General features: G+C 37.3%; 1 protein-coding gene and 2 long non-coding RNA genes across 8 annotated transcripts in view; 2 read left to right on the top strand and 1 right to left on the bottom strand.

The window, feature by feature from the left end:
- Positions 1–520: 520 nt before the first annotated feature.
- LOC111930324 (uncharacterized) lies at positions 521–16,274 on the top strand. 3 transcript variants are annotated; one of them, XR_015287918.1, is made up of 5 exons: positions 521–6,688; positions 6,734–7,458; positions 7,541–7,778; positions 12,456–12,568; positions 13,792–16,274. It is a non-coding gene; the product is annotated as an uncharacterized LOC111930324 (long non-coding RNA). The 3 variants fall into 3 exon arrangements; XR_015287920.1 differs by having other exon boundaries at positions 7,541–7,665; positions 13,792–15,929; XR_015287919.1 differs by lacking the exon at positions 7,541–7,778.
- Positions 15,292–19,157, bottom strand: LOC111930322 (uncharacterized). The gene is made up of 3 exons (XR_002865115.2): positions 18,440–19,157; positions 16,923–17,021; positions 15,292–15,521 (listed from the first exon to the last, which is right to left on the bottom strand). It is a non-coding gene; the product is annotated as an uncharacterized LOC111930322 (long non-coding RNA).
- FMN1 (formin 1) overlaps positions 19,113–24,124 on the top strand; it is a 176,554-nt gene continuing 171,542 nt past the window's right edge. Inside the window, exon 1 of one of the 4 annotated variants that reach the window (XM_023928341.2) lies at positions 19,113–19,347. The gene's annotated coding sequence lies outside the window, so the exon portion shown is untranslated. The remainder of the gene's footprint in view (positions 19,348–24,124) is intronic. The other 3 variants (XM_086892712.1, XM_023928340.2, XM_023928339.2) reach the window with 3 other exon arrangements.

Here is a 24,124-nt window from a genome sequence, read left to right on the forward strand (position 1 = left end):
TAATCTGTAAATAACTTTTGTTGTGTGTATTTTACCTTGATGAAGATTGACTTAACATGTCAAATCAAAGATGAATCAAATACCAAGTAGAAGATATTTACAAAATCTGCAATGGTTATACATGCATGCTGACATTTTAAAAAGTACAGGTAACACCAGTTACCAAAGAGTCAGTTGGGTGAGGAATTAAAATTATATTCTCCACTGATAATTACTTAAAAGACTGTCATATCTCTGCATTCTTTATTTGCCTCTTAAGTACAGAAAGTATGTACAAATACAGGTTTTGAAATGCCATTAAAAGAAAAAAATTGTTTTCTTTACAAAAACTTTACAAAAGCATTCAAATTCATTATGTTGACTACCTTCAGCAGCCAGCTCCTTGTTCACTAATGTTAGTCACTTAAACAAGTGAACATTTAGTTCACCAAATAAAAATTACTTCTGTGACTATCCAATAAAAATGTTCTTCGTTTGCTTCTAGGGTTTTTTATGTTGTCATTTCGTCTTGTTACTTGGATTTTTTCTGGTTTTGTTTTTTTTTGTGTGTGTGTGGAGGTGGTTCTTTTTAACTTAGTTTAGATTTAAATTTAGATTTAAATTTTCATGTGGAAAATGTAAGATCTTGGTCACAGATTTCCTCAATTTTTAAAAACAAAATAAAACCTTTGATGCCACTTCTATATGAAAGCATAAAGTATATTATAGTGTTTTAGAATTCATAACAGTATCAATATCACTTGTAAGGCCTAATTCAGTGGCTTTCTAAGCAAATTCAGCACTACTTAAAGCAAAACAAGGAAAGAACAGTACCTCAAAACTTAATTCACCAATGATCAAACCTTTATGTTAGATTGCCATCTGGTGGTAAAGTTTAAAAACGGTTCTGTGACTGGGTAAGCATAACCGTTAATACTATTTCAGCCTAAGGTATTGGGAGTCTTATATCAAATTTTACATTAGATTATGCAGTACATTTTTCCACAGTGGAAAAATCTCCCTGGTCAAGCGAGCTCACCCTAGAGAACATGGTACAGGATTGTGCCCAGACAGCTCTTGAATATCTCCAGTGAGGGAGACTCCACAGCCTCTCTGAACAATCAGTTCCAGTGCTCAATCACCCGCACAATAAAGAAGTTCTTCCTCATGCTCTGGTGGAACTGCCTGTGCATCAGTTTCTTCCCATTGCCTCTTGTCCTATTGCTTGGCACCACCAAGAAGAGTCTGGATCCATCCTCTGACACCCTCCCTTCAGATACTGACAGACCTTGATGAGGTCCCCTCGCAGCCATCTCTTCTGGAGGCTGAACAGTCCCAACTCCCTCAGCCTTTCCTCCTAAGAGAGATGCTCCAGTCCCTTCATCCCTTCAGAATCCTCCACTGGATCAGCTCCAGCAGCTCCCTGTCTCTCTTGTCCTGAGGAGCCCAGAACTGGACACAGCACTCCAGGTCAGGCCTCACCAGGGCTGAGCAGCGGGGCAGGATCCCCTCCCTTGACTTGCTGGCCATGCTCTTCCTAAGGCAGCCCAGGATCCCATTGGCCTTCTTGGCCACCAGGGCACTGCTGGCTCAGGGACAGTTTGGTGTCCACCAGCACCCCCAGGTCCTTCTCCACAGAGCTGCTTCCCAGCAGCTCAGCCCCAGCCTGTGCTGGTGCCTGGGGTTATTCCTGCCAGGGGCAGGACCCTGCACTTGCTGCTGTTGATTTCAGACAGTTCTTCTCTGCCCATCTCTCCAGCCTGCTGAGGTCCTTCTGTGGGGCTGCACAGCCCTCTGGGGTGTCAGTCACTCCTCCCAGCTTTGTGTCCCCAGTGAACTTGCTGAGGAGGCATCTCCCCTTCATCCAAGAATGTGAATTAAGATAAATTGTGAACCTTGGGGAATGCCACTAGTAACAAGCTCACAAATACACCCTGTGCCACTGATTATAACCCTCTGGGACCTCCTGTTTAGCTAGTTCTCAATACTCAATCCACTTCACTGTGTATCCAGTCCATGCTTCCTGAGTTTGCCTATGAGGATGCTGTGAGGGACAGTCTCAAAAGCCTTGCTGAAGTCAAGGTAGACACCATCCACTGCTCTTCCTCATCCATCCAGACAGTTGTTTCATCATAGAAGGCAGTCAGGCTGGTCAAGTATGAACCTTCAGTGAATCCATGCTGAATAGTTCTGACTATTTATTTGTCATGCATGTGGATAGAGATGGCCTCCAGGATCAGGTGCTCCATCGTCTTCCAGGGTGCAATGTGAGGCTGACTGTCCAATAATTCCCTGGGTCCTCCTTCTCACCTTTCTGAAAGCAGGGGTGAAATTTGCTTTCTTACAATCCTCAGGAACTTCTACTAATCAATACAGCCTTTCAAAGATGATCATGAGCAGCCTAGCTACTGCATCTGCCAGCTCTCTCAGCACTTGTGGATACATCCCATCAGGATTTGTGGACGTCAATTATGTCTAAGTGTTCTCTAATCCAATCTTTCTTGACCAAGGGTGTCTTCCTTCCAGCATTCCTTTACTCTGCTCTCCTGGGTTGGAGATTTCTGAGGGTTGGTCTTGTTAGTAAAGCCCAACACAAAGAAGGTGTTCAGTAACTCTCTGTGTTCTGTTACCAGCATTCTCCACATTACCCTTAGTTTTTCTTCTGAAGTTACTGAAGTTTCTTCTTGTTGTCCTTGATATCCTTGACCAGATTTAATTCCAGATGGTCCTTTTTCTTTATTTTGTCATTTTTGCTTGCTCTGACAACCTATCTGCATTCATTCCAAGCAGCCTGACCCTGCTTCCCTCTTCTATGTATTTCTTGCTTACACTTGAGTAATGTCATTACTTCATTCTTTATTTATCCTTGCAGGTCTTTTGCTCCCTTTACCCAGTTTCTTGCCCATTAGGGTGCATCATTCTTGAGCTTGGAAGAAGTGATCCTCAAATATCAATCAGCTCTCTTGGACCCCTCTTCCCTGCATCACCTGTTCTCACAGGATCCTCCCAGCAAGGTCCCTGAAGAGGCATTAAAGTCAGCTCTCCTAAAATCCATGGTTGCAACCTTACCTGTTGCCCTGCTTCATCCTCACCCAATACTGAACTCCCCAGTCTCATGGCCACTTCAGCCAAGACTGTCCTCCACCTTCCCATCTCCAATGAGGCCTTCTCTGGTTGTTAGCATAAGGTCAAGCAGCACACCATTCCTTGTGGGATCCTCCCCAACCTGGGACAGGAAGTTGTCATCAGTGCTTCTCACGAACCTCCTGGACTGTGCTTCATGGTGTTGCTTCTCCAGCATATACAAGACTAGTTAAAGCCCCTAAAAGTATCAGTGGTTGTGACTTTGAGACTGCTTCTGGCTGACTGCAGCAGGCCTCATCCACTTCCTCATTTTGAGTGAGGTTAAGCATTTTGGTTAAGCAGAGTAAGAACTGAACTAATTAGAGTATTTAGAAACTCAGGCTTTTTGTCCTATAACAGTTGCATGATATAGGGAGATTACCTCTAGGAAACCAAAATCATTCCCGGTCTCAAAACAACACCAATACCAAATTTTATGTTTCTGCTCCATACTATTATATATGAAATGGACAAACTTGAATTTTTAAACTTGCTTTATTCTTGACATATGTAATATATTCCCAAATCTTATCTGTCTCTCACAGATGAAGCATGACCATTTCAGCATAATTTTCTATCTGCATATGAGCATAGATTGTTTTTATGACCAATTAGGAAATTTTAATGAGTGATTTTCAAGATTTGGAACAAAGTTCACTGAAACAAAATCATAATTTTAGAGACGTGCTTATGGCAATACATTATGAAGAACCTGGAGTTTGTGCAAAGAAAATCTCAGCCAATCTACCAACAGAGAATTGCACTAATTCAGTCTGAATTCAATAAAAGCATGACCAACCATTTTCAAAGGACTGAGATGGAAAAAATTCTGCACTAGCAATGCCAAGTTGCTGCCTCCCCTAAAGTGATACAGAGTACTGACATAAGCCAAGTGATAAATTCTCAAACTATAACATGACAGAATTAAGACTTATTATGTAGCTAGTGTTTTTCTTGCATCTACTATGTAACTCAAGAATTACCACCAGAAAATGCCGTGACCATTTCAGCTAATTACAGAGCTGCAACTATAAAAATAGTCTTAATTTCTGTAAAAAATCTCAAAGCTTTTTAAATGCTAACTTCCTTCAGGACTATTGTAATTGTCAATAAAATTACTATAGCTTTTCTAATCCAAACAGCTGAATATTAACAGATTGCATATTTACAGTGTTTTGTATTCAGCTATGTTGTTCAGTTGTGATTGGTAAAATAAGTCTCCCAACAGTGTATTTGGACTGCCTCTGAGAAAATTGTTCAAGCACTTTTCATTAAATTTACTTTGGCTTATGATTTACCTTTCTTTTCTCAGAACTCTTGTACATAAATATTTAATTACTTTATATTAACTTGTTATATAAGTATAATCCACATTTTTAAACTCCACGGACTATTACAATAATCATTCCTCTTCTAATGAGAATTACAAGCATATCAATACACACTCTGCCTTAGAGAAAATTACTTATGGCCATTTATTGAAAATATTGAATTTCTGAATATTACTCACAATTAAAATTGCCCTATATATCAGGCTGATATTAAGTCTTACAGAGTATAAATGTCCATAAAATTACTCTAGCTTATTACACATGTGGTAATTAGACTGTGTATCATATAAACAGGTGCCATTTCTAGGGATACCAAGTACACAACCATACCTATTCAAGCCATAAGGATCTTCATCTTATCAGTTCAAGTTAGGTCTAAGTTAAATTGAACAGCCATATTAATTCAAAATTTATATGAGCATTTACATTAGATTTTCAAATATAATTAGAAAGTTATATAAGGACTGCTAAGTCAAAATAAAGCATTTCAGCCCATTCCTGACATTGCCCATTTGTGAATAATTCAGAAAAAGAAAGTAATAGAACAGAGAAAATCTGCTGTAATAGTCTCAAAAATCTTTCACTTTCTGCAAAACTACAAATATGGGATTTTGAAATCCCATTGTATTTGAACAGTTGAATGTAGTAACTACAAATCAGTTGTAGAAAACAGCATTTTATAAAAATTAATTTGGATAACTAATAAGATAAAGATGGAAAAAAAGTAAAAAAGTGAACAGAATTTCATTCAATAAAGAATTCCAACTTCTACTTTTTAAGACAATGTTTTTTAAAAAACAAATCTTTTTCCTCACTTCTCAATGACTGAAAACCAAGAAGCCTAAAATTTTCTGTCATAAAATGACCTGTGCTGTATTGAATGCTCCTTGGTGTAATACAAATTTAGATATGTATTGCTGTGTGCTTTAGAGGAAGTAGCCATTCTCACTTCTACTTTTATGCATATTCCTATTTATTCACCTCTTTGTTTACTTGTTTTACTTTCAAGTTTTGTTGTCAATTTTATACAGTTTTAAATAGGCAATTTAATATCCAAATGTAAGACTTTTGTCACAAGTTGCTAATCAAATGCTTTTTCTCAACTGGAGCATAGACACTGTGCATGTATTAATCTTACTTGTGTTGCAGCGAATGAAAATGTGCTGGAGATGCTTTAATTAACTTTTGTAACAAGATTCCGAAAATATTAGACATGATCTCTTGAGAAAATGTAGAAACCAATTATGGGACTAAGTCTTCCAAATATTCCCAAGATAAAGGAGTCTAAATCAGAAAAAAAAAATCAATAAAAATGCAATTTAAAAAATCTGCTTTCATCATCTACTTTTGATTAATTTAAGTTCAAGAGCTCTTCTAGAAATGTGCAGTTTAATTATTTGCATTCATCTACTGGATATGAGAAAAGGAATATATTTACTTTAATCAATTACAAAGAGATATTCCTCTCTAGATAAAGCAGCCCTAGAAGCCCAAGCTCGATTAAGAGCAGGTATTAGCCCAGATAGAGATAGAGAAGATTGTGATCACTCAGACTATTAGATGGTCTAACCAGCTTTAACAAAGAAAACCATTCAAAAATTGCGTTAAGTGGTTTAATAAAGAATTAAAATTTAAAAATAGGGCAAGGGCATGTTGTTCAATGCTATTTCAACTAGTGCACTATTCTGCCAAGTCCAGTAAATTGCTTAGGTTCAGAGTACCTCAACTTGACCACAGGATGTGTTTTTAATGGTCCTCTCCCCGTCGGTGCATGCTGTGCTGAGTGACTGGACATCCCAACTGGTTTTGCAGAGTTCATGCGGACGGGACGCTGGTAGTCCTGCTGACTGAAAAGCAGCGAGACTTGGGTAGTCCTGTCTTCCTCCCAGGAAATCATCTCAGCTTCTAGATCGAGCATGTGGCGGTCACTTCTGCTCCCCCAAGCAGTCAGGTTCCACGGCCGGACTCGGAGCATGAGCGCAGCCCTCTCCCGGGGGAGGATGAGGGTCCGCAGTGTCTTGTATGAGGGCCCGTAGTGTCTGGGACGAGGGCCCGCAGTGTCTGGGATGAGGGCCCGCAGCGGCTGGGATGAGGGCCCGCAGCGGCTGGGGTGAGGGCTCGCAGTGTCTGGGGTGAGGGCCCGCAGTGTCTGGGACGAGGGCCCGCAGTGTCTGGGACGAGGGCCCGCAGTGTCTGGGATGAGGGCCCGCAGCGGCTGGGGTGAGGGCTCGCAGTGGCTGGGGTGAGGGCCCGCAGTGTCTGGGGTGAGGGCCCGCAGTGTCTGGGATGAGGGCCCGCAGCGGCTGGGGTGAGGGCCCGCAGTGTCTGGGATCAGGGCCCGCAGCGGCTGGGACGAGGGCCCGCAGTGTCTGGGACGAGGGCCGCTCCCTCCGGGCTCCGCCGCCACCGGCAGGGGTCGGCCCAGGAGCGCTCGGAAGGCCAACACTGCCAGGGACAGGTGCAGATGGGTCCCCAGAAAAGTGCTTGAGAAGAATATGCCTACATAGATGTGCCTAGCTTCGCCACGTGTCCGTGCTGTTACAGCGCTGCTCCCGGCATGGCCAGTCCTAGAGGCAGGGAGAAGTCGGAGGCTCAGCAGCAGCGCTCTGGGTGCCGTGCACCGCGGCTTCACAGGAGGGAGCCTGACCTGCCATCTACAATTGTCTAATAACTGAAATAACCCAAAAAAACAACCAGTTCCTTGTTACTTTACTTTTGTAAGCATAGTTAAATGCCACCTGCCCCACTTGTTGCCTCAGGGAACAGAGGGAAGCAAATGTGGAGTAGCTGATACTGTACTGCCACACACCTCAAATTTGCTTCTGTCTCCTGAGCCCTGCACAGACAGGTTTGAAAACACGGCATACTGAAATAAGAAATTGGTGGAAAATAAGATTTAACCTTCAAAATGGCACAAAATTTTACCTAGTCTCTAATGAATCAACTCTGCAGCCAAAGTTATGGCTTTTGCGGATGAAATAAAGGCAGCTGCTGCAATTTGCAACAACGGCAAGATACTGCAAAGGTAAAGCTGACCACATACTACGGGTGCAGGACTTGCCTTTTTCTCCCCTCAGCAATTAATTGTATGTATTCTTTTCTTTTAGCACACTGGGTATGCCAATGGAAAGTTATTAAGTTTGAAGGAGATATGTCCAAACAGCTCTAAAATATGCAAAGAAAGCTCAATCAAAATATAAAATCATCTTCTCACCACTCAACTCAAATTATAGTAAGCCTTACCATATTTTCATGCAGTAGGAGTGTAACTGAGTGACTTGGATCGAGGAACTAATTTTATAGCTTTGTGCTTACCTTTACAGCTCCTCAGTATTTAGCTAGCAGGTACTGAAGTTTCATGTAGTTCTGAAAACCATTATGGAGTTAATTTGGTGGTTTTCTTTAATTATGTGTGAGTCGTTATGCTGTATAGTTTTGGAAGAATGTTAAAATAAGTATCTTTTTTGCCCTAGAGAGTGTTTCCAACAAATACTTCAGATAAAAATAATTTTTTAAAAAAAGAATCCCAAGTGTAAACTAAATATGACTTCACAAAGGAAGGGAGCTACAGTGAAATTCACAAAACCTTTGATTAATGTTATTAGTGCCTTTTCAAAAAAAGATCAACCCCTATTGTGTCCAGCTGTCCTAGCAAAGTCTTAAAAAACAAAATAATTATTTTGGGTCACCATTTAAAGTATGATCAGTGTTTAAAAACTTGCTGTGAAAGGACAGTAAGAGTAGAGAAAGGAGAATCAACAGTTTTCTTCATGAGCAAAAATGAAACTAACAATAAATAAGGATAATGCTTTGCATAGATGTTACACAGTAATTGTTCTTGAGTTAATGAAACTCATGGCTAAATACTGTAATTTAAAATTACAAATCATGTTGGATTTACTTCAGCTTGCTGTCAAAGAAAGTGCCACACAGTATCGTTCCTAATGTTTTTAATTTTTCCATTTTCAAAAGTGTATGTTCAAAAGAGTTGTATTCACACAAATGTGGACACTATTTCATTGCTTCTTGACCTGAATGTACATATATCTTTACATTTACAAACATCATGGAATTTTTGGCACATTCTTATAGTTAAACGTGTGAGGTCATGTATATCTGACCCTGTGAATTTGAGCATTAAGATCCCTGTGACATTTTGTCTTTTTTTTTTAATAGTTAGTATTTGCTGGCATTTTTGATTGACCCGATGCTAGATTTATACCTATTTCAGTCTTAGCATGATCACGTTTTTTTAGTCAAGGGGCAAAGATTAATTTCTCTTTCATTTCCCCATTTCTAGATCAATATTTATATTTTATGAGAATTTCAAACTTATTTTTATAGAAGATTAAAGTTTTTGCCCTTTTTATAGCAGAAATATCCTTCCTCTGAATCTAAAAACAACTCAAAAAAATCTGCTGTATCACCATTAAATTACTTTTTTTGACTAAAATATTTTAAATATATTATCAGTTATTTTATCATTCTTAGGTTGACATCCTAGTTTTTTCCAAAAGATATATGAACAAGTGTTTTTTAAAAATACTTTCTTGGTTACCATTCTGTCTTTTAGAATTGTGTTAAAAATACAAGTACATATCTATTTGTAGGATTTGTAGCTCTGTGGCCAGTTGCACTGAAATTTTCATAGCTTAGAGACATGCTGAGTAAGTTTTTCAAAAGACGAGTATTATTACTTTAACATAACTTTATCCTACCTGTTAAGAAATTCCATTTTACCCTAACAAATTGGGGAAATGTAGCTAGTTGTGTGTCACCATATCTGACTCTATATATGGTTGTGTTTCTCTGTTTTGCTTTCTCTCAAATTCCTTACCCACCTTAATTTATGGAAGTTGTCAACTTTGAGCTCAGAATGCTGATATGTAGCAGTAGTTGACAGAGCATTATTCAAGCAGAATTGCTTCTCTTTAGCTTCTAGACATTGCAGAAGACAAAGTCAGAGACTGCCTGCTATTATTCTGTCCAGACAGAGATAACACCACCTGCCTAGTACTGCTTTTGTCACATGTCTAAGTTCTTCCAAGGTCATGAATCATTAGAATATTTAAAAGAATAATATACCTAATTTCTACCAACAGTAGAAAATTTATTAACAAACCTTTCTGACAATGAATGAAGGAATTCAATAATATTTACATCTCTCTAGCTTTAGTTGTGTCACATACCCTGTCCAATAGATCACTTGAGTAAGAGACACTGGTAGAATACCATCTTTCTAACAGGTTTATGGGCTGAGCAGCATACCATCTGCACTTGTTTCCTGCTTGGGCTATGGTTGAGCTTATGCAGTTAGTTTTAATCCATAAATCCTAAATTACTAAGTCCTAGGTATTTGTGGTCACCTCTTGCTTGGTGCTACTAGAATTATATCCATAATATTTGATATATTAGATGCCTATTGGAAGGTTCTTTCACTTTGCATAATTTACTGGTACAACTTCTCTTTTTAATTATAGGAGAAGTATAAAAAAGGTAAAAAACACAGATTAGAATATACTTCTGCATTAAAAATTATTAAAAGACATTGCAGATGAAGTTATACTTCTCATTTCAAATTAACAAAATAAAGCAATTACACTTGAATTTGAATAAGCATATGCAAATCTTAAATTACATAGAAGTTACTATTACAGCCATTTAAATAACTTTTTTTGATATCTTACATTATCTTAATTTGATTTAATTTACATTTCTTCTATAAATAATTTGACTGATGGCTTTAACCTGGTTTGTCATCAAATAAGCATGTTTGGTTTCGGTTTTTTCCTTTTTTTCCTGGACCTATTTCTCTTTCTTAATACATATAGGTACTATCAAAACTGCATTTAAATTATCTTGACAATATTTTTCTGTCAAAATGTCACATTAAAAACATTATTTTCCCTTTACCACAACTCCCAGAAATCTGACACTGGGTAATTAATTTTATACTGACATTATAGATCTTTCAGCAGTTTTCTTTTAAAAGTTTTGGTAAAATATCAAGCAGGCTGGAAGTGGTTTCTAATGGGAAAACATAAAAAATGCACATTTATTTAACATTTATAATAAATTTTGAAAATGATATTAAATTTCATATTAATATTAATGAACATACTGAATTATGATGAATATGAAATTAAAACACTGTCAGAAATAGGGTCAGCGTAACATCTGATGTGGAAAAGTGTAAATACATTCTTTGTGGTTTGAAAGTGGCTTGGTAATTTATGAAGTTAAAATCTAACAATAATTTGTAGTTCAGTGAAACTACAAAATAACTTGATCTGAAGCTTCATAACTATGAAAACATCATGTCACAAAGCAGCTATAAAGTGTATTTTTCTTTTTTCTTTCCTGAATCTAAATACCAGTGCTTAGCATCATTTCCAGAACCATGTGTCAATTCAACCTTCAAATGTGCTTCCTTAAGCCCCAATTCAGCTTCACATGTTCAAGCTCATCTTTTGCTCCAGATTTTTTTAGTCACAAATATGTATCAGTTTTGCATACATCTCTTTGAAGCAGGTGTATTCTTGTTTGAGTAGTTCTATTGCAGGTCTTCCACAGTAAATCTGAAGGTAATACAATTCCTGAGAACTAGTTCTGTGACATTGAAAACTTTAATTTTGAATTCCTTTACTTATTACATTGTCTTAGCTGTTCTTCTGATCAAGTATATAACCCAAACTTGAATTACTTTACTGTCTCCTGAAAGTGTGTGGGGAAACCGCATTTTCGCACTTCTTAGTTTTATCAAGCTGCTGTCTCTATTTCAGTGTATGTTTAAATTTGGAGGGGTTTTTTTTGGAGGTCATTATTTGTAATTGTACTTCAACTGAAAGGGTTTTCAATAGTAATTAGAGCAACTGAGCACCACAAATTTAAAATTGGTTGTGCTGCTTCTCCTGACACTGTCTTTAAGCAGCTAGACAGAATTTCTTGAAGGTCATTTGTCTACTCCAAGCAGTAGCTCACTTCCTAGGTGGTTGGTTTACTGCACTGATCTGAGTCTGCAAGGTGTAATTAGTTTTAAAATACTTCACAGCTACCTTGGTAACTGCTTTCTTTGGCTGATGCCTGACTATCTTTCAGGAGAAGTCTAACTCTCCCTAGAACATAAAAGCAGTGAATGGCATTTCAGCAATCTTTCTTGCCTGCTCCTCTGCCATGTGCCATTCTCACAGTAAGATGTAAGGGTCTTATTTATCCAGACAGTCTAATTCCATGCAGAACTTCCTTGTAAAAGAGATCTTTCTTTCAAATACTGTGGTGTCTTACGTCTGTATAATGTGCTTACAGAAATAACCACTTTTGGTATCCTGCTTCTGCTATGAGTATTTGAATATTTTGTCCCAGAGGCAAACTTGCAAAATTTTCTAAGAGTTTCAAACTGCAACTATGAAATCAATATATGAAAATATTTTGAAAAATGCATGAAGAAGCTTTTTGTTCATGCAAAAGAAGAAAAATACGTTCAAAACTTCAATAGCTTATTGTATTCTTCTAAAGCTTCTTGCACTTTTAGGGTCAGGGGGCACATTTCAATTTGTTTATTAATCTGGGAATCTTGCACATAGATCTAACCCTTGCATTTCCTGTCAAGTAGACTTTAGAGAAAACAACCTACTATGTGGCAGTTTTTAATAAAATATGAGTTTTGTATCTTTGTAACTACTACTGTCTTCCACTAATTTTATGACATATACAGTTTTGACGTGTTGTGCTTTATGCTGGAAAGTGACTCTGGATAAGAAGTTAGATTGCTGTTATTACACATACTGGTTTTAAATCCTATGTTCAGGGGCCAAATTGGATATTAGGACCATTAAGTTGAATGTCTTTGCCCAAATTTTTGCTATTCTAATATTTTTACATTATTAAACTTCTGCTGAGTAGATATACCTAATGGTCAGTCCCTCACTGTCATCTTCTTTTGAGTACGTAAATATTACACCATGAACTTTGAGGAAATAACTGGCTTGTACGAGTAGAATAGATTATTTTTTTCCCTTTCAGAGTGTGCCTTTTATCAATATGATCCATTGTGATATATCCAAATCCTTAAAAAAGAGCAGCTATCAAGAGTGTTTCTGAATGAGAGACCATTTACCTATGACAATTAATTTCAGGTAATTCCAGTTTATTCTTTCATTTTACCTGCTCATAGACTATGTACCAGCCATACACAGATTTAGCTTATTTCAAAGCTCAATGATTAAATCCTGCTGCAGACGCTGAATTCTACACTTACTGTCTTTCCCCAATCATCAAAGCAAGGTTTCTTAGTTTGCTTTTTTTCCCCCCCATGCAAATACTATGTAAATAAACTTTTCAGCTTTTTCATTTATTTTTTTTTATGTTGTCACTGAGCCTATTTCAAGATATATCAGTATCTTTTTTATATTGTATGTTGAAATAAATAAATGTCATATTGCTTACAAGCCTATATTTTAAATGTAAAAAATGCAGAAGCTTTTTTTAAAATAAGAATTTTACTTAAATCACCGGAACTATACATTTTCATGCCTTCTACATCCAAAGATCAATATTACTTCAGAAAGATACAGAATTTATCCAAGTGTAGAGCTGAGGGAATGAGGAATTCCATGGCATTCAAGGCCATGGAAATATTGTGCTAAAAGCTAAACTAAAATTGTTAACACAGTCAGACTGATGACTGTCAGCTGATTATCCTATTTAGCATTGTAACTGCTGTGTTCAAATCTGTTAGGATTGCAAAGCTTCCAGCTGCTTAGAATCTGAAGGTAAATTAAGTAATATTTGGAAGACCAGCACCACTGCTACATGTGAGTCCTCTTCCTGGAATAATGTGGAGTATAAATTGCGTTGCTCTCTGCTGCCTTAGACTTGGCATGCTCTGATTTTTTGTAGACAGTGTGCATGCCAAGTCTGGTCAGCATTAGACAGCTACAAAAAGTTCAAATTAGAGACATAATTTCAAGAAATGCAGTCATTAAATGTCTGAAGCATTTGAACTTCGGGACTTATTTTGGTGAGATTATGTAAATGATGGCTGTAAATAAAATATTTCTTAGTAATGTTCAGCAAGAAAAGCTACTTCTCTCCTAAGCTAAATATTCTTATGAGAATGTGAAACTCACATGATCGATTTATGAAGTGACACAGCAGCTGGATGTGTGATTCTTTCTCTTTTATTCTGAATAAATTGAGAAAAAAACCCCACAGATATAAAGAGAAAATTGTTTGAAATACAGGTTTTTTTCATAAAGTCTGTATCTAAGCTTAGTAGCTAATTGTGCTCTGACAGTAGTTCATCATGGTCTACTCCTGTCACTGTTTGGAATAACAGATATTTTTCTGCATTATATAGGAAGAAGTAGTAGTCCATCTTTGCAAAATATGTGGAGAATGGTGTTTTTCATCTCAGTTCCTTATTTGTGGTGATCTTATACATGCAACTTTCCCTTGGAATGTTCTTTGACTCATCAAAATGTGAAACTGGGATTCTCCCAAGGTAATAGTTTAATTAAATTTTGCAAAGCACTTTCACATTTCAAAAATCAGTTGAAGTAAGTTCAGTTACCTTCAGAGAAGTTGCAAGAACCATTGTATATTTCTGAACTTATTTTGCAAATATTTTCACACAATGATGCTGAACATTCATGTTTTAGAAAAGGTGCGACTCTTTTCTGTACATAGATTGCTTTTCTTCTTCTCCTCCACCTTTCCCTTCAGACTGCTAGGCCTGAGGAATTACAATTTTGCATCTAATTAATTCTACTGTTGCTTGACTGCATCTGTTTTAAATATGTATAAAACCTCTGATACAGGTAGAAAAACATTGATTGTTTTCCTACGTTTCTATTTATTGTGCAGAACTGCGAGACGTTTTGTATTAAAAACATTGGATCATTGAATGTTAGTGTGTTTTTTCCTTAAGTAGGCATTTTTAAGATATGCTGTATCTGTTAAGTAAGCTTTTTTTAGTATTTTGGTCTCTTTATTTTCTCTCCTGACTTTCTAAATATTAAAAGGTAGCATATACATCAAGCATAAAAAAATGAATACTAGAGACAGACGTCTGAATTGCTTTTATTAGTATATAGATTAGTGTGCTGAGACTGACACAGGAACCAAGAGGTTCTCCACTCATGCTCTGCACAGTTTTCCATGAATCCTGTATTTTGAATGTAACCTTTCAACCTACTGAAACTGGGCTCTTAGTTACAGCTTTTAACATCTCTACACAAATGGAATCCATTCTGCTTGAGGAAATGTACCTGTGTTATTACATTTGATTCTAGATTCACTAGTGACTGGAAAATAGGAGATGTACCAGAGAAAGAGAGAGAGGGGGAAAGAGAGAGGAGTGATAATGATTTTCTGCTATCCCAAGAGCCTTTATCCTTAAGACCATTTCTAAGGGCAGTTTGTCTCCACAATCTTCCAACCAGTACAACTGATGCATATATCTGGTCATTATAAATTACCTTTTTTTTCTTTTACAATTTTTTTTTTTTTACACAGAATTTCACTACTAACCTAAATAAATGGCTGTATCTACCATTGCTGTTAATCTTTCCCAGAAGGTATTTAATGCTATACACACACACACACACACACACACACATACACTTTTTTCATAATCTTAGTGTTTAGTTTGCATGAGAAGTCATGCCAATATTATTGTTTTTATAAGGATTTCATGGTGTAATAGTTTCATGTAAATCTGTTGGTATGTAATATATGCCAAATAGTAAACTCCTCCTTTTTCAAATAACAGACGAGTAGTTGGCATTCATAATCATTAGAGAATGTTTGACATTTCCATGTATTTGTTTACAGAATACAGTATGCATATAAGGAGAGCTTTTTCTTGGTATAATTTTATTTTGATATTTTAATTGTCACCAGTTCCCTTAAATTTTTTCTTGTACTTAAGCCTGTCAGACAATGGCTCAGTTTCACCGTACTGATGAAATTGATCCTTTAGCACTGTTTTAGCCACTTAAATGCATACTCATTTCCAGAGAGAACTTCCACATCATTTTCTGAAACATTCTGTCTGCTTTCTGTAACAATCCTGATTATGTTCTTTTCCTATTAAAAAAAAAAAAAAAGTAATTTTTCACCCTGCTCTAAGAATTTCACATACACATACTTGTATTTGTTGTAAGATTGTCTTCATCCTTGTCTAAAATCAGGTCATTTAATAACAAGAGTTGGCAGCACTTCAAAGTCATACATCCAGGATTTTGAAAATTACAAGGATTCTCCACTCCTGTCTTTTGAAGTTCCATTTTATTAATCAGAGAAAAAGCCATTTTGGCCAAAGTTACTTAATCATTTCAGTGATTTGGTATAACTTGAAACAGGCAAAATCTGTATTTCTCATTAGGATAAAATCTTTGATATTGATGTATGTAATGAATTAATAATGTACACTATAATATTTCTGTATTAGACAGACAGAGGTCAAGAATTTATGAATAAACCAAATTAACACAATGCAGTATATGTTGCAGAGGCATAAAAAGAGCACTGCTCAAAACCCGTCCATCCAATCCATATTGAACATGCATTTCAATATATTTGCACTTATGTTGTTCATATAAACCACATTATTGGTTTTTTTCTGTATGAAGATACAAATTAAACAAGGTCCTAGAATTCCAATTCTACTTATTCTAATAATTTTTAAGAAAACAAATGGTTTCTTACACTTAAGTAGATGGGAGGTTTTGTGTTTGTTTTTTTTTTCTTTCGCCATCCATTATGTCAGACAATAATACTTGAATTGTAAGTTGTCCTGTTAAGAATTCAATAAAATTTCACTATTTGTTCTCATTGTTATTGGGCAGAGTCTCTACTGAGTTTTAGATATCAGAATAAAGCAGGCAGCCAGGACAGAAGGGATTAGAATCTGAAGTACTAGTTAGTACATGGTATTCCTGGAATGATGGCTCATGCTGCTGTTCCAAGGCATGGGATGTTATGGATTGAAGAATACGGGATGATGACACTAGGAGATTAGAGAGGGTGCAGGAGGAGGAACTGAAGCATAAAGAACTCTGGATATATTTGTTATGCCATAAATATACTCAATGCATGTTTCTAAACAAGTCAGGAATAGATTTAAATCTTTTTGGTGCAAAAGTGGGCATGTAAATTTAAGTAAATTGTTGCACTACGGAACTGCATTTATTTCAAATTAATGCAAAAATTAATGCAAAGCAATAATTTTAAGACAAAAATATTAAATCTTATATCCCTGTTATATGGTAGTGTCAGCTCTGATGTGCAATTTTAAGACAAGAAAATAAACTTATTAAAAGACTGAAATACCTGTTCAGGGATGAGAATTTTTCTGCAGGTGTGGGGGAAATAAAGGGAAAATAAAGTTGTCTTATGCATGATAACTCTTTGCTTTTTAGTTTTTCAAGTGCAAATGTACTGGTAACAATTGCTTCAGCAGCAAGCTGTGATGTATTTCCTACTCACTTTTTGCATTATACAGTTCATGTTCTCCTCATGTACCTGTAGGTTACCCATACATCTTCATGAACATGTTTCTGACAATACTGCAGAAAAATATTCATCCTTTGAGAGAAGAGCAGAAAGAAATACAGATATGTATTTGGCCAGCCTGTATCCTCATTGTTAGTCCCTAGAACTTAGAGTTAGGTTGTCAGACGTCAAAGCCAATCAGACATTACTTCTGAGAACATTGTTGGTAAAGTGTTTCATTGATTGTTAGCTATGATTTCTGGTGATTTTCCAGCCTTTCCAAGTAAAGGAGCAGCCTGAACAGGAGGCTGTTACTCATTGCTTTGCTCCATGAAGGTCTTCACTGGTATGAGCCTTCCCCACTCAGATGAATTGAGACTAAAATAAGTGATATTAACACTAGTTCCACTCAACAGCTTGGGTTATTCACTAAAATCCAGCAGTTTATGAAAGCTCGTGAAAGGTTTAAACAAAAGCTATTGTTTATTACCATACACAAAGTCACAGATTAAGAAATGAAACAGTAGCTGAAAGCAAAGGTTGTTTCATTCAAAGCAGGGAGCAGGGTCAGTTTGCATACTAGATGTAGTGAATAGCTTTCAGTTCTAATTAATGTATTAACTTAGCAAATAGATGACTTCCAACCTTTAATTTCCTTTAAAAATTGAATGGTTTCAAGTTCCTTTCCGAATACATTTCTACAGAAGCTCTTGCAGGTTGCTTCATACAAATCTATACTAGTGTTCTATATGGGGTAAATGAAGCAGAAGGCAGGTTGCATTTATCCTATGACAAGATGAAAAGCTGATTACGCAGATGAGTGCAGATGAAGTGGAAACCTCTCAGAGATTAGGTTTTGCTCTCACTGTGCCCTACATTGCAGCCCAGCCTGACATAATCATTTCATGTTGGTTGCTTTCTGTGAACTCTTGTTTCCACATAAATCATGTGCTTGCAAAATGAAGTTACTAAGAAAGTAATTGTTAATCTTTGTCTGAAAGTACTAAACATCAGAAGAGCAAGATTTTCAGCCAGGGTTTTTTCCATTCCCTTGTCTGCAGACGTGTCTCAGTATGCAGAGTATGAGCTAGTACTTGTATAGGTGACCAGCTGATGGTCAAAAATTTTAGGTAAAAACTCAAAAAACTCATTTTGTTAAGTTTTCAAAAGGAAAGGAACATGTGAGTAATCTAAAGTGTTAAGAATCTGGTAGTCTCTAGTATTTCAAACAGAGATGGAAGTTTTCTGTTTGAGTTCAGTAAGATCATAATTATTTATGAAAGATCTACATGTTGAGATAGTAAAAAGTTTAATAAACTAATTCATGAAGCAGAATGAAATGGGACATTTTTGGGAGGCTACAAGTTACAGTGAGAAAAGGTATTTTGTTGCAATATTTGAATACACAGACAAGGGTCTTACATGCCTTTGGAGATTACAAGTTGTGTCCTGTTACTAGAAATATTTTAACCCGAACTCTGTTCATTCAGAATTGTCGCTATGGTTTTTACCTGAGTCAGTTATTACAAAAGCTTTTTTCTTCGCTTATGGTGCCTTTCTGAACGGAGAACTTTCAGGGAAGAGTGGCAGGAAGATTACTTGCAGTAAAGTGAGGTTCAGACCAATGAACTAGGTCCTTGCTCCTAAAATTGTGTCCCTTGAAATAGCAAGGTATTTTACGAGGTGGTTTAGGACTGCAGCTTGTATTCTGATTTTCCTCTTCTAGCAGGGTTAGGAGTACTGGAGAGGATTTCTTGTCCTCTAATGTCGCCGTTCAGAGTTATGTCTGGCTTGCTCGAGGGCTGTACTGCAATTACGGTGGTGAGCGGTACGACATGATTGGCAGCGATGCTCATCCAGGAGGAGAACAGATTTGATGGATTATGCAACGGCAGTTGACGAAAATAAGCAGGCTGCTGCCGCCGTGCTGCCTTAGGCTCCCTCAGCCCCACGCTTTGCCGGAGGGTCTGTTTCTGACACCTCGAGGGGCAGGAATCCCGGCCCCGGGAGCGGCGCTCCCGCTGCGCTCCCGCGCGGAGACGGGCCACGGCCGCCGCCGGATCGCGCGCGGAGCCGGCGCGCGCCAGCCGCGCAGCCCGCCCATTGGTCAGTGCTCAGCCGCGCAGCCCACCCATTGGTCAGTGCTCAGCCGCGCAGCCCACCCATTGGCCGGCCGGGCCGTCAGTCCCGCCCTGCGGGAGGGAGCGGTGCGGCGCGCGCCCCGCAACGGGAGCGATCCGTGAGGCGGCAACGGCAGCGGCGGCCGCCGGGGGAGGAGGCGGGGGCGGCCGGGAATAGCGCGGGGCGCCGGGAATAGCGCGGGGTGGCCGCAGCCCCGCAGCCCCCGGCATCCCGTGTCCTCGCCGGCATCTGGAACTGCAGCAGGAGCGTCGCCACCTCGCGCGCTGCTTCTCGCAAGGTAATATTCTTTCGTTCGCTTGCCCCCAGCGCTCTGCCCATCTGCTCGGTTCCCGCAGTGGCTCTGTCGCAGTCGAGTGGATTACAAAATAAAACCACTAACTCAAGACTGCAGGGATTGGATCTGTTTGGTTGTCATTAGCATCTCGTCTTCTCTCTGGCTGCTTATTTATAAATAGCTTCTGTGGGATCACGAGAGCTGGGATCTCTTAGTTTCTCTTGCGGTCCGAAGAAAGTCCGGAGATTTCCTCCCTCCCCCTTTCATGACAGCGCTATTAAAGTAAATTTAACTAGATTACTTCCCCTCCGCCCCAAAATGACTCTTGAAACTATCCTCGATTTCTTCTAGTCTAGTGTGCGGGATAGTGAAGCGGGAATGCAGATTGTTATAGTTCCTTAGCGTTTGATGTGTGCAAATACCGTCGGGCACGCAGGAGGGCAGATGAGTGGGAAGCACGTGATTAATATTTACAGCGTTCGGACAATCTGTTACTCTGTGTTGTGAAGCTTAGAGGGGTCACCATTGCAGATGAGGCTGATGAGCTGTTACCCTGAGTTAGAATGCATTTGTATGCTGACATTTGCTAATGTCTTTTACACGTAGGAAAAAGGAAAATACTGCCATTCTGGAGAAACCCTTCTCTTGCTGCTTTGCACAGCGTCCTTTCTTGAGCTGCGATGTTAAGCCACATCATCATACAACAGACAGAGAGTTGGTCTGAGAAATGTATATATTTAGTCCTTCCGGCTGTCCCACAATCTTGTCTTGTGATACTTGTTTTCTCAAGTGTGTAGCAGGAATCATAATGAGTTCTTTTCTTGTAGCTTCACAGAAAATCAACCAATTTTAAAAAATTGCTGAGAAATTACAGAGGAAAGAATTTTGAATAAGTTCCTAATTTTAGTTGTTTTTTTTACACCCATCCTTTGAATCACTCACGATGGCTTCATGATCATTTCACTTGTAGAAATATCTTGTGCAGGTGTTATCATTAAGCTATTATGTATACATTTTAAGATATCTTTACAATTATATCAGTAGTATTCCTGTGAAGTTTAGGTAAATCACTTCCACATAATGTTGTGAAACTTTTATATTTCAGGTAGCTTGGACTGTGCCAGCAGGTGAATTGGCTTGTTCTGGTACATTTCAGCAGAAGCAGTTCAGCAACTCTGGGTTAAATGGAGAGTGAAAGAAAGAACTGCTTTTTGGTGTTACAATAAAAAAAGAAACTGTCCACGCATAACATCATTAACTTAATTTGAAGGACTGTAGATAAAAAGTTGCGGTTTGGTATGAAATCAAACATGTGAGCAATAGAAATAATTTTTCACCTGAGTTGAACCTATCTCACTAAAAGTCAAGTAGCATGGACATGCATGTTCCTGCATGGTTTTTTAATGGATGTATGTGTAAGGGGTACAGCTACATGGGCATAGGTGACTTAATCATGTAGTAAGTAATAAACAATGGGATGTTTCTCTAATATTTTTCATCTTAAGAATATAGGATTGAAGTAGAGGCATGGGTAAAAAGATTATTATCTCTGTAGAAATTTTCTTACATAGACAGGTATTTCCAGGAAATTGGAACTTGCCCTTTCAATTTCTGGTTTCAGATTTTCATATCTGTAAAGTGAAAGCTAAAGGCAAATACCAAGTAGAAAATTGGGAAATGGCTGTGTTTCAAAATAAATTCCAAGGTGATGAATGTCACCTTTATACTGACATTTGTCAGGATATAAAAAGGTGGTGAAGAAACCATTCTGCCTGGGATATGAAGAACTACTTGGGAGGGGGTTTGTGGTTTTGGTATTTCAGTGGGGGTTTTGGAGTTGTTGTTGTTGTGTTTTGTTTGTTTATGTTTACCTGAGAAAAGACCTAGGGCCTTCACACTGTCATTTAACAAGGTCATCCTTTGTGCAGCTTTGATCCTGCTTTAACTAGCACTCATAAAATATTTGAAAATGGAGCCAAAAGTCAAAAGCAGCCTTTGCAAATAAATCCAAATAATACTTTCCAGACAGTGGTCAAGAGTAGGAAAGAAAAAGCAAGATCACAGAGGTCTTCATTCATTAGGGCTCGAGGGTTGGATGGCTTTTTGCTCCTATAGTATAGTATTTAAGAACTGAATGAGTTCTGTTCTTAGAAAAAACCAGCTTTACTATATGCCTTTGAGTTGCTGTTTACAAAAATTAGTTTGCATCCCTTTCTCCACCCAGTCTTCCTGGGATCTAAGTCGGTCAGGTTTTAATTTTTCTTTAGCTATTTTGGCATGAAATAAGTTCCTCTTTTAGCTTAGATCTCATATGACTTACAAGTATATATAATCTGAATGTATATTCCATTAGGTTTTAGGTATCAGGAGGAGTACCAAGATGCAGGAAACTGGCCAGCATGGAATAATCAAATTGACTCAGTGTAATCCAAACCTTAACCAAGTGTAAATTGTTTCTACTGTTTCAGCATATTTTATGTATTTATGAATTATTCCTTGATGAAAACCTTTCTTTTTTTAGTAAATAATCATGTCATGGCTATAATTTCTAGTTGTGACCATTAATGTTTATTTCTCCATACATGGAGACAGTAGGAGCAAAGACTGCAATAATATTTTAATGACAAAGCTCAAGTTGGTTCTTGATTTTTTTATTTTTTTTTTTGTAAATGCAGTTTTATGTCTAATGGCCAGAGATAGTTCAAACCTCCCCTGAGACAGTGGAGCCTATAGAACTTAGATCTGCCTGTAATGAGAAACCCAAGGAAAGTGTTCTTTTTGCCATGATCATTTCGTCTTATGCAATTTCATTGCATGTTTCCAGAGTAATATTTGTGATTTTTCTTGCCTCTAAGTGTTGCCAGTCTAGAGATACAGTATGTATAGCTAGATATGCGGTATGTATATTCCGGCTGAGAAGATGGAAAGAAAGTAAGTCACTGTCTCCTAGTCAGGCAGGTACTAGCATTTCTTCTCTTTCCATGGAAGATTGAACCTCCAGTCATTACTTTGGACATTCAGCTTGACTTCAAATCCAGTTCTACGGGGCAATAATGAGGTCTGATTATGTCCACAAGACCATATACATTTTGTTGAGTTGGGCCCTTAGAAAATTGCAATAGATCTTTAAATTCTTAATATTGAATTGCGTCTATCCTCCATTTAAAGAGCCATCAAGTCTTATAGATTCATTTAAATGGCACTACTGAAATCTTGAAGTAAAATGAGCAATTCTTACATCAAAATTTAAGTTGGTATTTTTCTCATTATCTTGATCCTGTAGTATTTTAAGCTTATTGTATTGAAATACTGTGTTCTTCATGTTTTAATCTTATTGTTGCTTTTCTCAATGAGGATTGTATTGTTGCTGAAGTCAGAACTTCATGGGGGATTTATGTAACCTGTTTAAACTTGAACTAATTTGAGTTTATCATTATTTTAAAATATTTTTATTGCTAAAAGTGCATTTGCTGTTGACAGACTTGCTGAATTTAATAAAAATTCTGTATTAAATGTTCCATGATAGGGAGCAGACCAAAAAAATGATAATGACATATAAGCAATTAACCATTTTCAAGACTTTTAAAAATGTTAATGATATGCACTTGGGACTGATAAAACAGATTAAATGTATATCTAAAACCCAGTGCTTACTTTAACAGGCCTTTTGTAAACCTATGATTTCTCCTAGAAATTTGGTTTATATTTTTTTTGTTGGTTGTAGTCATATGTTGAAACCATGAAATACTACTAGAAAAAAGTTGGAATGAAGAAGAACAAGGCAACCACAGTTCTCTGATGTAATATTTTCTTCTTTGAGGTGTTCATATTATCATCACAAGTCATTACATCCCATTTTATCTAGTACAGCCAAGGTTTTCAAAACTTGAATTATTGTTAGAATTTTTGAAACAACCCAATATTCCTTAAGGGTAAAGTAATTTCAAGACCACTAAAATTTTTGAAGGGAGAAAAATTAAAAGTATTATTGAGCTTATTCTAAACCATTGCATAATTTTTGAAAAAACATGCAAAATTAAAAATAGGTTTGTTAACTTGTCAAATATATTGCTTTACAAAATTGTTCTTGATTCTTAAGAACTTAATGTGAGACAGAGTGTTTGACCTTTAATTACAGAAAGATATATTCCAAACCTGCTGTATTTTGTGAAGGAGTCCTTCTATAGTTATAAAATGTTATGGGAGGGGGTTTAATTGCTGTTATTATTCTTTAAATTCAATTTCTCTCTTGTTTTTACCACTGAAGTTTCCTTATGATTTGCACCTCCTTTTATGATTAGTCCAAAGTTTTTGCAGCTGTATTTTCTTCCCTTGCTCTTGAAATAGCTCAAACATTTGCTGCAATGTAGCCTTTTAGTTTCTTTCTTTGCTTTCCCTAAATACTGTGTTGAGTTTAAAGTTCAGAATATATGGCCAGATATATCTCTGAAAGTGATGTTTGGTGAAAGACCTCTGATCTAAATGACTGTATACTAAATGCCTCATTTAAATATCATCATGACACTAACAAGCATGGGCATTCAATAATGAAATAAATAAATATGTTCTTTCTTGGTTTGGGGAAATGAAAGATGTTATTAATATGGTACAGAACAAGATGCAGCTCTTGCTGAAGAGTTGGCTCTTTGAACAAGCAAAATTAAAGCTTTTGGATGAAGATTAAGAAGAAGATGATCCTTTAATTTAGAAAATACTTATTTAATTCACATTGTTTTCCTGTAGAAATACCCTATACTTGCTGCCAGAAGTGGAAACAAGT

Source organism: Cyanistes caeruleus, chromosome 6 (genome assembly GCF_971803275.1).
Source record: "Cyanistes caeruleus chromosome 6, bCyaCae1.hap1.1, whole genome shotgun sequence".
In the NCBI taxonomy this organism is placed as follows: domain Eukaryota; kingdom Metazoa; phylum Chordata; class Aves; order Passeriformes; family Paridae; genus Cyanistes; species Cyanistes caeruleus.